This window comes from Spinacia oleracea, chromosome 3, assembly GCF_020520425.1.
Source record: "Spinacia oleracea cultivar Varoflay chromosome 3, BTI_SOV_V1, whole genome shotgun sequence".
Lineage (NCBI taxonomy): Eukaryota > Viridiplantae > Streptophyta > Magnoliopsida > Caryophyllales > Amaranthaceae > Spinacia > Spinacia oleracea.
Window position 1 is genome coordinate 76718255 of NC_079489.1, and position 14968 is coordinate 76733222.

Below are 14968 nucleotides of genomic sequence, written 5' to 3' on the forward strand. Positions count from 1 at the left end.
TGGAATAATCTGTCAATCGCCAGAAGGGGATACTTTCGAGTATGCTATGCGGTTTGACTTTCAGGCGTCCAACAATGAGGCCGAGTATGAGGCCCTGCTTTGTGGAATTAAAATGTGTAAAGCGGCCGGCGCCGAGGAGATCTTAGCACTATCTGACTCTCAACTGATTGTGAGCCAAGTCAATGGAACCTACGAGGCTAGGTGTAGACACCTACTTTTGTCCCCATTCCCGAAAGGGAAAGGTTCGATGATGAAAGCGTAAATCTCCACTTGACAACGCATCTCCTATAAAATAACGAATCTCAATTCCCCTTTTCATTTCACCCGAAATCTGCTATTTATGGAAACCTGCTAAAAATAGTAACTGCCGTAAAGGGTAGCTTCTAAAAGTGGAAAGTCATAAAAGATAGAAACCTGTCAGAATTAGGTAAAGCACTCCAACATAAATCCTAAATGAGATAGAAAACTGCGAGAATCCTATTCCTAATATGATTCGGAAATAAGAGTCACGTATTGATTGAAATCCTAACTAACCTAGAGTTCGTAACGGGCCCAGACGCATTCCGTCATAAAATTAATACACACTAAAAGACTCGATTAAGTCTCATACACTCCAGATTCTAAGAGTCCGAATCTGACAAAGAAACGGCCCAAACATCAATTTCAACGCCCAGCCCTGGGCGCTGAAATTGCATGGATCCTATTTTCAACGCCCAGAGCTGGGCGCCGAAATCTTTGACGCCCAGGCCTTGGCGATGAAAATACCTGCGTACGTGTTTTTTTCCTAATTCTTTGTGGATTAGAACTCTGCAATTCTATCTTTCCACGAACTCTTCCCTATAAATACAGCCCCAAATTCGACGTGAAAAGAACACACACAATTATATTCTGAGTATTGACTCCAACCCTTAGCCTAAGCCTCACGCTGCGAAACTGTTCACGCGTTCTGTCGCAATCGATCCATAAATCGAACAGAACGTATCCTGTCCCACAATTTGAGATTCGTTAAATAAAAAGGAGAAATAGCAAAGTCAAAGTGGTTAGTTTTCTGAGAACCGTGACGCACCTCTCAAGGGTGCGTCGTAATGTGTCCCTTTGCGATGATTTAATTGCTTTCCTCGCCCTTTTTATGAATTGATAAACTAACTAAATCTGATTGTTCTACCACGCCTAACAAATATAATATTTTTGGGAAATTGGATTATCATGCTAGGTCCCTTAATGCAATCTAAATCAGATAATCGCGATCGATCTAGTATTATATGTTGCATATTGCTAAAATCAACTCAGATTAGTTTAATAGTTAACGCATGTCCCTTCAATTATTTATGCTGAGCTAGTAAGGATATCCTGCCTCTGGAGTTATCGACGAGCGAGTACTCCTCTCGGTAGTTACAGTCCCCCGAACCCTCAATCTCTACCTTGCGGGTGTATATTGAGAGATCCCCACACCAGGGATCACAAGGGAACCTACGGCCGTCGTGGTCAAACATAATTGCACTCCCTTTATGTCACGATAACCGGGTTTTGTCAGTTTTTCTCATTGTTGTTAAAAACTGAATGGCGACTCCTATATTACTAGTCAGTTGGGTGTAAACTCACAGGAAATCCAATTACACTTGATTGAATAAAAAAGAACCGTCACACCCACGAGGGACGAGGTCACGCATTAGCCTCGCGCTTTTTCGACCCCCTCACACTAGGGATCCGACGATGATTAAGTATATGTTGGCCGTCCACCAAGAGGTGGAGCAACTGAAAAGCTTTAAAGTAAGGCAAGTCCCTCGCTCAGAAAACAATCAAGCCGATGCCTTGTCAAAATTGGCCAGTTCTGCATCTTGTGATACCCCTCGTCACGTGTTCTGGGAGGTAAAGGAGCATAAAAGCGTTGAGCAAGTGGAGGTAGCAACTCTGGACAGGACCTCCACGTGGATGGATGACATAATTAACTTCAAAATGAATGGAGTCTTGCCAGAAGACTCAAGGCAAGCGGCAAAACTTCAGAAAAAATGCACCTGGTTTGAAATGTGGAACGACACACTTTACAAAAAGGCCTACTCCCGCCCTTTGTTGAGATGTGTGACGCCTGAGAAGGGGTAGGAAATTCTAGAAGACCTTCATCAGGGACTATGTAGCTTGCATATTGGGGGAAGGGCTTTGGCAGAAAAGGCACTTCGAACAGGCTACTACTAGCCGACCCTTAAGGATGATGCAATCTCATTGGTGAAGAAGTGTGACAAATGTCAACGCTTTGCTCACTTAATACATCGACCGGCTCGAATTCTGACACCCATCACGAGTCCAATTCCTTTTTCTAAGTGGGGAATGGATCTCCTAGGCCCGTATACTGCCGCTCCCGGAGGGAGGCGTTATGTCATTGTTGCTGTAGATTACTTCACTAAGTGGGTGGAAGCAGAAGCACTCAAGAATATAAGGGCCAGCGATGTAAGAGTGTTCATTTGGAAAAATATCATGACTCGTTTCGGAATCCCCCAGGCTATCGTCTTTGATAATGGGCCTCAGTTTGAGACACTTAAGCTGAAAGAATGGTTAGCATACCATGGCATACACAGCTGTTTTGCCTCTGTCGGACGTCCCCAAGCCAATGGCCAGGTTGAGGAGTTCAACAAAATAATCTCTGAAGGGATTAAAAAGAAACTTGACGAAGCCAAGGGTCTGTGGGCTGATGAATTGCCAAATGTCTTATGGTCAATCCGCACCACGGCTAAGAACTCCACCGGCGAAACCCCCTTCCTACTAGCTTATGGTGCCGAGGCCGTCCTACCCATAGAGATGTGTGAACCGACCTTGAGGGTCATGCTATACGACGAGAATGCTAATTGGGAAATGATGAAGGTGGCCTTGGATTTCTTGCCTGAGGTTAAAGGAAATGCAGCCCTAAGGCAACAGTTGTACAAGATAAGAATGGCGAGGGAATACAACAAGAGAGTCTCTAACAGAGTGCTCAAAGTGGGAGATTTTATCCTCCGAAAAATGGAATCCACAGGCCGAGCCAATGAGCAGGGTAAGTTGACGCCCACCTGGGAAGGACCCTATGAGATCTATGATGAAGTCAGGGATGGAACTTACCGCATCAAAGACATGCAAGGCCGACCTATTCTGCGCATATGTGAAGGAAATATGTCCTTCACCCAAGGTGCATTAAGTCTAATACCAAGGTTCAGATTAATTGCGAACAATTAATTCAGTAAGATCAAGTGATCGGAACAGCTAGCTGGAGCAATGCTTCCGATCAGTGAGTTCTAATGCATATTTGAACTCACAACTTACTCTTGACTGAACCTACAAGGTCACACCAATGACACGTAACAGATCACCAGATTAAATGAATCGGAAATTCATTTAATAGCTTTTCGGGAATTAGTTGGAAAACGTATTATACGATACGACCTTGCATCGGAATCGTATATCGTATCGCGAATATTCGCAAGCTAGGCGAAACGGATAAATCGTATCGTACGACGGTGATTCGTCGTACACGAAACGATAAATAATATATCGGAAATATATAATTAATCGCGGATACGGAAAGGGGCAACGCTGCCAGCCCAACGAGCCAAGGCGCGCAAGCGCGCAAGGCCCACTGGGTGTAGCAGCGAGCCAGCGCGCAAGGCCCAAGCCTTGGCTGGGCGCGCGCGCGCATGCGAGGAACAGCAGCAGCAGCGCACACAGCGCGGCCCAAGGCCCAGCGCCTGTGTGGCTGTGCGCGTGTGGGCTTGCACGGACGGGGCTGGCTGGCGCATGGCCTATGTGCCTTGGCCGGTTGATATTATAACCTAAGGGTTATAATATTAATCCATCTCATGTTTTCCAATAACCTAATGCAAAAATCAGATTACACATCAAACCCTAAGGAGGAGAGAGAAACCCTAATTCTCTCTAGCCTCCATGGATGTGTTCTTCCCAAAAGCACAAACTCTTGAATGATTGTCTAAGCTACGATTATCAAGACGGATCTGATCGTGTCGGTGAACCAAGTAGAGGAACGACAAGTGGAGTTCTTTGTTCGTGTTCGTTGACAGATTATTGTGGAAAACACGCTTCGAATGTAAGTTTGCTTAATCTGTGCTTTATACATGTTTCCTGGCTTTGGGGATTGTTCCGCACATGTTATTATGTTTAACTGTATTCCCCTACAGTGGTATCATGAGCCTTATGTATTCAGAGCATGAATTAGCATGATTATTATTGTTTTGCATTGTCGAAATTTTTGGAATTTTTGTTGATTTTTCGGAATTTTTTCGAATTATGGGATTAATTGCGAAATTGGCAGTTCCGAAATCAAAAATATTCGTTTTTTCGATTTTTAAAACCCTAATCTGATGGAAAACGATTTTCTAAGATCTACTCATGAGAATAGAATTGCGAAAACAGGCCTCGAAGTATCGTTTTTTGGGCGTTTTTGTTAATTTTTCATTAAAAATTAAAAGTGTCGGACAGTAATTCAATTAAAAGGTCGACCTAAACTACTCATAATTGCTTGAAATTTTGACACAATGTTTCTGGGTACATTTTCTATCTATGGTAAAATTTTCAGATTTTTCCGATAAGTATAAACCCTAATTTTGCCTTTCCCCAATTCGTAAAATTTGCAACCCTAATTGAATTTTAATTAATTTTGGTTTAATAATTCGGTTAATTGGGGAAGGGGGTATAATTTCATGGGTCAGTGGCTAATTTTAAAAATTATTGGATTAAAATTTTGAATGGTTTCGTTAATTTTAATCGCACTTAAACCAAATTATTAATAATCTGAAATTTAATTGTTTATGAACGATATAAAGTTTCGGATTTTATTAATTAAAAGTTCAAAGTTTAAAGTTGATTCGATCGTTCTTGAAAGTTTGAATATTGTTAGCCCTTGATTTATTAATTTTACGAAATTGGATTGTCGTTAAAGTTTATTAAATCGTTAAAAATCGTTGTTTTTCGAAAATTAAAATCGTAACTTTTTTTTGAAAAATAAAATTAATGCAAGTTCGTGAATTAAATTTAATTTTATTTAAGTTGGTCCGTTTTACGAACCAACACGAACATGGGCATGATGGAAGTATGGCTCGTCGAGCCATACGAGGCCATTATGCTCGCCGAGCCATCCGACACGGGCAGCAGCAGCAAGGTTGCGTGCCTCGTGCGCGCTAGGCAAGGAAGGGGCAGGTGAGCACGCTTGCGGGGCTGCGACGAAGCAAGGGCAAGCCTTGCGACGTCCAGCACACTCGATGCACAACACACGCAACGCAGGGGCAGCATGGCTGCGGGTACGCGATGCGCATGCGGTGGGATGGGCCTGGGGCGCGCGGGCATTGCTCGTGTGCTCTTGGGCCGCACGCACGATGGGGTTGGGGGTGCGCGGGCAACGCTCGTGTGCTCTTGGGCTTCACGCAAGGCGGGGCTGGGCGCAAGCCTAGCCCGATTAGGCAATTGAACTTTTTTTTAAATCGTTTAATTTGTTGGGCTTCGTATATTTGCATTAATTTGGGCTAACGGGATATTTAATTTAATATTTTATTTGATTGGGCCGGGCCGCGAGTTTTAATTTAATATTTCATAATTAATTATCCGGAATAATTATTGGTTTGAGTGGGAGCCACTAAATGAAATTAAAATGAAATAATTATTTTAATTATTTCGTAGGTCGCATTATTTTAATTAAATTCATTTTAATTAGAATAAAGTCTAAGGATTAATAATTTGGAAATTTATTAATCTTTTAGGACGCGTTTATGTGAACGTGAATTTTAATTAATTCACGTAAATACTTGCATATTAATATGGGCCATTCGTTCTAGCATACGAATGGGTGAATGCATAGAATATCTATTTTATGTAATGCAGGTACTCCAAGTGACTAGTATGGCCAATTTAGGATAGTTAAATACGGTCTGCGCACCGTTCTATCTTTGAATATAAAGTTTTAAATATGGTCTGCGTACCATGGAAATTTTGATGTAATTTATTATTTTCAAGTATTTCTAAGTTTAGAACTTTAAGTTAGCATTTGAGCGAAGATTCAAGACGATGCCAAGCTAACAAGGAGGTGATGAAGATTGGATGCTTCAAGACAAGAAGTTTTGGGCCATACTAGATCACCAATTATTTATGCAATTTAATATATATATATATATATATATATATATATATATATATATATATATATATATATATATATATATATATATATATATATATATATATATATATATATATATATATATATATATATATTATGCGTGAATGTATGAATGTATGTATGCTTTGCATGAACATGTTGTTTCCTATGAATCGATTAGTTTTAAGTTCACTAAATAATCGAACCAACATAGAAACAACTAGGTCCAAGTAATATTGAGTTTTAAAAATTGCCTTCCAAATCAAGCACTTACAAAAATCTAGGGATCTAAGATAGTAGTTTTACGCTAAAGCGAGGTGCTATTTTAGTTGACTTAGGTGGTAAGGCGTCCTAAAGGAGCACGTTGATTGTGGTTACAACTCAAACAACAATGGCATTATGTTGTGGCAATGGGATAAATTATGGCATTAATTTATTAACAAAGAGTAATTTGGAGATTACTAGCAATAGGTTTTGCTTACCTAAAATCTTAAACTACTTAAGACATGCTAAAGCTGCTTAAGGATTTAGGACTTTTGGGGTCTTGGAATCGTTTCATTCATTTTGGACCATGTGTTATTTTTGCATGAATGAAATGTTTAATAGCTTTGATGATTGCGTGAATGCTTTTATTTCAAGTTATTAAAGTATGATAAATGTTTTCTTTGCTAGTTCATTTTGTAGAATAGTCAATCTTCAACCTTATTACGTTCGGACAATAGAACTGCAATATTTCCTCGATCGATTGGTAACTATTTTTGAGAGCGATTCTCAAACAAAAGGAGAATGAGAGCGTATCTTGAATGCTATTTTCTTATAGTGATCTTCATGGTTGTTTTCAAACTAAAATTTGAATGGTAGACCAATTGGACCTCATATATTCAGAATACTGGGTACTTTTGAAATAATGAAGTATTGAGTTAAAGACTCATGTATAACCAATGGTTAACAACCAATTTTCTTTTGATTCGATAATGAACTAGACTCATTGGATGCGGTCATTCAAAGTGAATAAAAGAAAGGGACTTTGTACGCATAACAAAGTAAGAAGATCAAGCAAAGAGTAAAATCTTTAGGACTATAAGAAAACATGCTAGAAAGGATAGGAAAGGGGAACAAAAGAAATGAATTCAATATTCAATTTCTACCTAAAAGTTTGTGTTAAAGAGAAACGACTTAGCAAATAAACTCCTATGGTATTAGATTACCGCTTGAGGTTCTAAACTCTTGTTAAGAACTCAAATTCCGGGAGCTAAGTCTGGTTACTTGACCTACAAGTGGGAAATGAAGCAAGGTTTTGCTACATTAATTGTAGGGTCATCATGTTTGTTTTAAAGTCCTTCTAAAGGCTGAAACTTAATGGTATTATGTTCCATTAATCATCATAATCAATTTCTGTTTGGACAACGGAAAGACTCACATTTAAAGTAAACAAAAACATTCGTTGAGTGTTTATTTGAATGAAATGGTCACTTAAGGGTTGAGTCATATGATTGATTAATAAACAAACGAATCTCTTCACACTCAAACTTCAGAAGGTTCAAATCAAACATTTTGATTTGTGTTCCACATATCTTTGGCAATGTCATACGACCATATCAACAAGACAACATTCTAAGATTCCATGGCATGGATTTCTGAAAGTTGTTTAATTTAAGACACATGGGTCTTGCTTGTTGAACATGACATAGAAATGGACTATTGTTTGAAGTTTCTAGACAATAAAGTTCATGGGCCAAAGATGGATTTTATGACTTACCTATTTCACAAGAAGTTGAGAAAATATGGCTATATTTACTCAAAGTGAAATGTGTGAAATGCTTCAATGTAATTCACAAAAGGGTATAAAATCAACTTGGCAAGAATTTTGGAACATCTAGGCTGGGTCAAGGTGATGTTTGCATGAGCCAAGAAGGATTATCTATATTGTTTATATGGCAATATGACAATTGAATCTCCATAAGAATATGGTATGTCCAAATGGAGAAATCGGAATCTATTTCGATTAACGATAAATACGACTATTTTCCTATATAGTTTCTAAATGATACTCTCAAGTGACTTTCACACTAAACAAAGTTGTCAAAGCTAAGGATAAGATGTCATAAGGATTGAACTTCGGTTCAGTACATCTTTTCAGTACATATATATCTAGGGTTGTCAAACCCAGTGGGAGTTAGTGTTTACATCAAACAAACTCAAGGATAGATATATGTTTCTTTATGAGAGACTCATAGAAACAAAAGGTATTGATTCTACCACAAATCTGAGAACATATGGTTGTTGCTTAAGATAATGTCTTTTAGAAAACCATCATATTTCCAAAAAGGCAAGTGGGAGAAAAATGACCTCGAATGGACTTCGAGTCAAGCAACAAACAAATGTAGGATACTTAGGAGTCTTTGGAAAAGCTCCGTACTTAGAAGCCTTTGGAAGAGCTTCAGGAAGACTTTGGAAGTGCTTCAAGAGAATCCTAAAACTCAAAGGACTTGAGTAATGTCTTATAGACACTAACGTTTGATGTTCAATACCTAGGTAAATCGTATAAAAAATAGAATTCAACCAAGATAGATACATAGATATCTTGAGGAATGAAAACTATGAAGACTTTGGAAAGTGCTTCAAAAACATACGACTTACAGGTTAGCTACGATGAATTAAAAATTCCCAAGTATGGTTTGAGTCCATCAGAAACATAAAGTATGGTTCGAGGCCATACAAAATGGTTTGAGGCCATTTCATCCAAAGTACCTTCATCTTGAAGAATCAAATCTATGATTTGGTTGATTTGCATAAAGGATTCACTCCCATTAGTTGCAAACATGTTTGTTAAACATAGAACGTTGATTTGCATAACGGGTTCACTTCCATTGGTTGCAAACATGTTTTCTAAACATACAACGTTGATTTGCATAAAGGGTTTACTCCCAATGGTTGCAAACATGTTTTCAAAACATACAGAGATGATATTGTATACTCATACAAAAGAGAAGCTAGATTGGTGGTTAAAGATTGTAAACAACTTCACGGCGTTGATAATGTTGAAATCTTTTTCACCAAGTCGGAATGCTTGAAATATTTTGGATAAATCTAGCAATCATTGCATATGGCAATATGGCAATTGGAAAACGAAACACCTTACTCAATTGGACTTGTAGAAAGGAATTGTGTACATCACACAATGTAAAAGTTTTGGATGCTAGATAAAAGAGAAAGCTTAAGAAATCTATTCATAGATTAAAGCATGCAAGTGGGAATTAGACCATATTTGTCTAAAAGGCTATTGAGCAATCATAGCTTTATGAAAACATGGATCATCTTATAGATGAGGAGTTTAGTGGGAGCCAAGTCAAGTTTATTGGTTCTATATATGAGATACATATATCTGTATTGAAAATGACATTCAAATTCTAAATGGTTAGATTTGAAAGTATTTGTCAATATTAGAACCATGGCGAAACTTAGAACATATTGGGTTAAAGATCTATTGGATAGGATCTAAAGCGTTGTTTGGATTCTGTAAAAGTAATTACTAAATCAAACACAATGGAGAGACTCAAAAGAGACTCTCAACCCATATGAGTAAGTCCAAGTTATGAATGCTTTAACTAAGTATAAAGCTAGGATGTTATCACTAAAGTTAAGCATGAAGGACCTTGAAGAGGTACCTTCACCTTATATCACATGACAATGCCAAGATTTTAGCAAGATTCAGTATCTCTTGAAACAGAATAAAGCTAAAAGTCACATGGATGGATTTTAAAATGCGAATGGTCTTTGCATTACAATCAATCATGTATAATGTGATATATAGATCGCCAAGATAACTCGTGAACATTGGATCGTGACGAGTTTATACCAATCTCTATTGATCTGTATCAAAGATCGTTGGAACAGTATCAAGAACATCCAATACATTTGGAGATGTAGGATGAGCACTTGATAAGAGGAAGTGAAGATAACTAAAGTTTTGATGCTACATGCATTTGCCTAAGCAAAAGTTGAATCTTGTTGTTAGGCAAACCACAAACATACACGGGCAATTGGGCGTCGTAATTAAAAGGTGGTTACATAGGTTCTAAACCATATGTGATGCATGGCAAACTGAATCAATGATTAGTTTCCAAGTTCTCAGTTGAAAGATGTATCTCCCACATCTCTGTGAACTGGTTGGAGTATTCCAAAAGGATGGCATCATTTGAAATTCTACATAATTGAAATGAATTCATTGTTGCCTAAGAAGCAATGAAAGGGAATTGTTTTTAGTGGGAGTTCTTCAATGAACTCAGGTTGATCACAGGTCTGCTACCTGGATGATTTTCTATTTTAGATATGATTATCATTCTAAACAGCAACGAAAGACTAGATCATTCTAGAAACATATTCAAAGATCTTTTCATCTTACATCGAAAGGCTTTCGATTGAAAAGATGCTAAGGATAGCAAAGTATGATAAACTAAACCTCTGCATTGAATGATACACAACATTCATATGCAGATATAAAATCAAATTTGAGTTCCTTGAATGTTTTAAGTATTGGGTGAAAGGCCTATATCTGTAAAACATTAAATGCTTGATTTTGGGTTAGAGGCCCACAAATTGGTAAGCATTTGGTTTAAACATTTATCATTTATGAAATTATATTTCATAGTTCATTTAATCTTGGTTTAGTATTAAATGATAAGTCCGTGTGATTCAAATCATTCAAATGGGATGTCAAGATGGATTCTTTGACAAAAAAATACCCATAAGTGAACTTGAATATTGAAGTCACAAAGGATCCCTAATCCAGGTCATTGAAAGGTGGACGACCAATGACTAATGAAGATTAGATTGCAAGTAGATTACTTAGTTCTGTTTCTTGAACTAGAGCGACTGGATGTCAGAATCTTTTGCATAGATACTTATTGGATCTTGTATCGGATTGACCATGAGAACGCTTTAAGAGATTAAAGTCATGTCATAGGTAGTTCTCATTAATGGTGATTAGAAGCCGTTCCTCAGAACATGAGCGATTATGTCTGCTCGTTTGAGAATTAGTTCGCTTTGATACTAGCTAAACGTCGCACCGTAAAAGGAGGCTATAAAGAAGTTATTGGGCGTACTATGAATCAAAGTGAGTGTTCATAGATTGCAAGAATGGATTGTCCTCCTATCTTTAATAGGATATATATGGTGTTGTTGTGTAACAAGGCCTCTCGGAGAGTTAGATACTGTAAATTGGATGGCCGTGCTCAGAATGGTTAGGCTTAACCTTCTGCAAAAGTTTGACAGTTGAACTCTGTAACCCGAGAAACACTTCTGGACCTAATAAGGATGGCTTGGATCTTACCTTATGTTCAGTAAGTAACACTAAGTGACAAAGGAATGTGGATGCACACTTGTCTGAATGACAAGTGGGAGATTGAAGGAAATATGTCCTTCACCCAAGGTGCATTAAGTCTAATACCAAGGTTCAGATTAATTGCGAACAATTAATTCAGTGAGATCAAGTGATTGGAACAGCTAGCTGGAGCAATGCTTCCGATCAGTGAGTTCTAATGCATATTTGAACTCACAACTTACTCTTGACTGAACCTACAAGGTCACACCAATAACACGTAACAGATCACCGGATTAAATGAATCGGAAATTCATTTAATAGCTTTTCGGGAATTAGTTGGAAAACGTATTATACGATACGACCTTGCATCGGAATCGTATATCGTATCGCGAATATTCGTAAGCTAGGCAAAACGAATAAATCGTATCGTACGACGGTGATTCATCGTATACGAAACGATAAATAATATATCGGAAATATATTAATCGCGGATACGGAAAGGGGCAACGCTGCCAGCCCAACGAGCCAAGGCGCGCAAGCGCGCAAGGCCCACTGGGCGTAGCAGCGAGCCAGCGCGCAAGGCCCAAGCCTTGGTTGGGCGCGCGCGCGCATGCGAGGAACAGCAGCAGCAGCGCACACAGCGCGGCCCAAGGCCCAGCGCCTGTGTGGCTGTGCGCGTGTGGGCTTGCACGGACGGGGCTGGCTGGCGCATGGCCTATGTGCCTTGGCCGGTTGATATATAACCTAAGGGTTATAATATTAATCCATCTCATGTTTTCCAATAACCTAATGCAAAAATCAGATTACACATCAAACCCTAAGGAGGAGAGAGAAACCCTAATTCTCTCTAGCCTCCATGGATGTGTTCTTCCCAAAAGCACAAACTCTTGAATGATTGTCTAAGCTACGATTATCAAGACGGATATGATCGTGTCGGTGAACCAAGTAGAGGAATGACAAGTGGAGTTCTTTGTTCGTGTTCGTTGACAGATTATTGTGGAAAACACGCTTCGAATGTAAGTTTGCTTAATCTGTGCTTTATACATGTTTCCTGGCTTTGGGGATTGTTCCGCACATGTTATTATGTTTAACTGTATTCCCTTACAATGTGGAATGCCGACAATCTCAAGAAATATTTCTTCTAGATGGGTGCTAGCTTCGTCTTACATAGAAGGATTTGTTGCTCAAGGGGCGACCTCTAATGGTCCTGATAGGGTAGTAATCACTCTTGTAACCGGCTAAATTTGCCTTGCAAAGTTATAAATAATACTACTCTACTGTTTCATATTATTTATTACTCGCACGCCGAATACAAAATTATTCAATACATGCATACCAAAACCTAATTGAATGAAGGCTTAAGAAGTGGCCCAGATTAGCACCTATTCATAACAAGACTAATTGTTTAAAGCCTAAGAAGTGGCCTAGATTAGCACTAAGTTGTAGGCTGATCACCTATCCAACTTTCACCACAGCGGCACAACATGCCACTGGTATACTATATGCAAAAGCAAGGTTTTTCTTGCTAACCGCCTAACGGCACACTAGCATGCATATTAAGTCTCTAATTCACATACAGCATAATTAGTTGCCCGCGGCAAGGATGACCTTGGAACAAAGGTTTTTTGCCCAAAAGTTCAGCGGCACGTACGACCTTGAAACAAAGGTAGTTTGCCCAAAAGTTCAGCGGCACGTACGACCTTGAAACAAAGTTTGTCTGCCCAAAAGTTCAGCGGCAAGAATAACCTTGGAACAAAGGTTGTTTGCCCAAAATTTCGACGGCACGAATGTCCTTGGAACAAAGGTAGTTTGTATCCGTTCCTTGGTCGTCCACTTCATTTGACGAGCATGCCTAGCGGCAATCATACCTATTGATTGACTTGCGTCAATCAATATCATTGTAGACACGCTCGTCAAAGAACGCGACGACCACAAAAGTGCCTAGCGCATACTTGTTTGCCCAAAAGTTCAGCGGCAAGAATAACCTTGGAACAAAGGTTGTTTGCCAAAAGTTCGACGGCACGAATGTCCTTGGAACAAAGGTTGTTTGTGTCCGTTCCTTGATCGTCCACTTCATTTGACGAGCATGTCTAGCTGCAATTATACCTATTGATTGACTTGCGTCAATCAATATCATTGTAGACATGCTCGTCAAAGAACGTGACGACCACAGAAGTGCCTGGAGCATACTTGTTTTCCCAAATGTTCAGCGGCAAGAATAACCTGGAACAAAGGTTGTTGCCCAAAATTTCGGCGGCACGAATGTCCTTGGAACAAAGGTTGTTTGTGTCCGTTCCTTGGTCGTCCACTTCATTTGACGAACATGTCTAGCGGCAATCATACCTATTGATTGACTTGCGTCAATCAATATCATTGTGGACATGCTCGTCAAAGAACGTGACGACTACAAAAGTGCCTAGAGCATACTTGTTTGCCCAAAAGTTCAGCGGCACGTACGACCTTGAAACAAAGGTTGTTTGCCCAAAAGTTCGACTTCACGAATGTCCCTGGAACAAAGGTTGTTTGTGTCCGTTCCTTGGTCGTCCACTTCATTTGATGAGCATGTCTAGCGGCAATCATACCTATTGATTGACTTGCGTCAATCAATATCATTGTAGACACGCTCGTCAAAGAACGAGACGACCACAAAAGTGCCTAGTGCATACTTAGTTGCCCGCGGCAAGAATGTCCTTGGAAAAAAGGTTGTTTGTGTCCATTCCTTGGTCGTCCACTTCATTTGACGAGCATGTTATACCTAGTTATTAGCTTGTGTCAACCAATTCCACTTTAGACATGATCGTCGGATGAAGTGACGACCATACCTATTGATTGGAAGCACCGTTGATAAGAAAAACCAAAGTGTGAAACAAATAAACACGAGATAAAGAAGCAACGAACGACCCTACTCATAAAACAACGCCCATAGTTAGGCGTGCAAAAGTAGAAAAAGAAAATGAAATTGTTGTGTGCTCAGCAGGCACAATAGTACAGACGCCAGCGGCGCAAAATACAGAGATAGAAATTGTTTTTGCCCTTAGGCATAAGAACACTAAAACAGAATTTTTTATAAAAGCAGGAGGCAGCAAATCAGGGGGTGGCAACATCGTCCTCATCATCGGAAGGCACAAACTCCGGGGGCGGCTGCCCGAGACGCTCAGCAGCCAACACAGCAGCACTGTGCTCTAAACGCCGCTGAAACCACGCGAGGTCATACTCCTCCATGTGGTTCTCCTAGGCATGCTTGACGGCATCCTTCACAGCCTGCTCCCCTTGCTCATAGGACTCGTGGAGACGCTCTCTCAAGGTGCGAACTTGCGACCTAGCAGTTTCCAGCTCTCCCTAAAGTCGCTCAGCATGGCCGGCTGCTTCCTTGACTTGAGGATACTCTTGAAGTTGGTCTTGGAGCGTCTATATTTTCTTCGCGGCCTTCTTGCCTTCCTCCACCATCTCCATTATGTCCGTGTCCTGCTTCAAGATCTTTTTCAGCAGCTCCGCCTTGTTGGATTTTAACGACG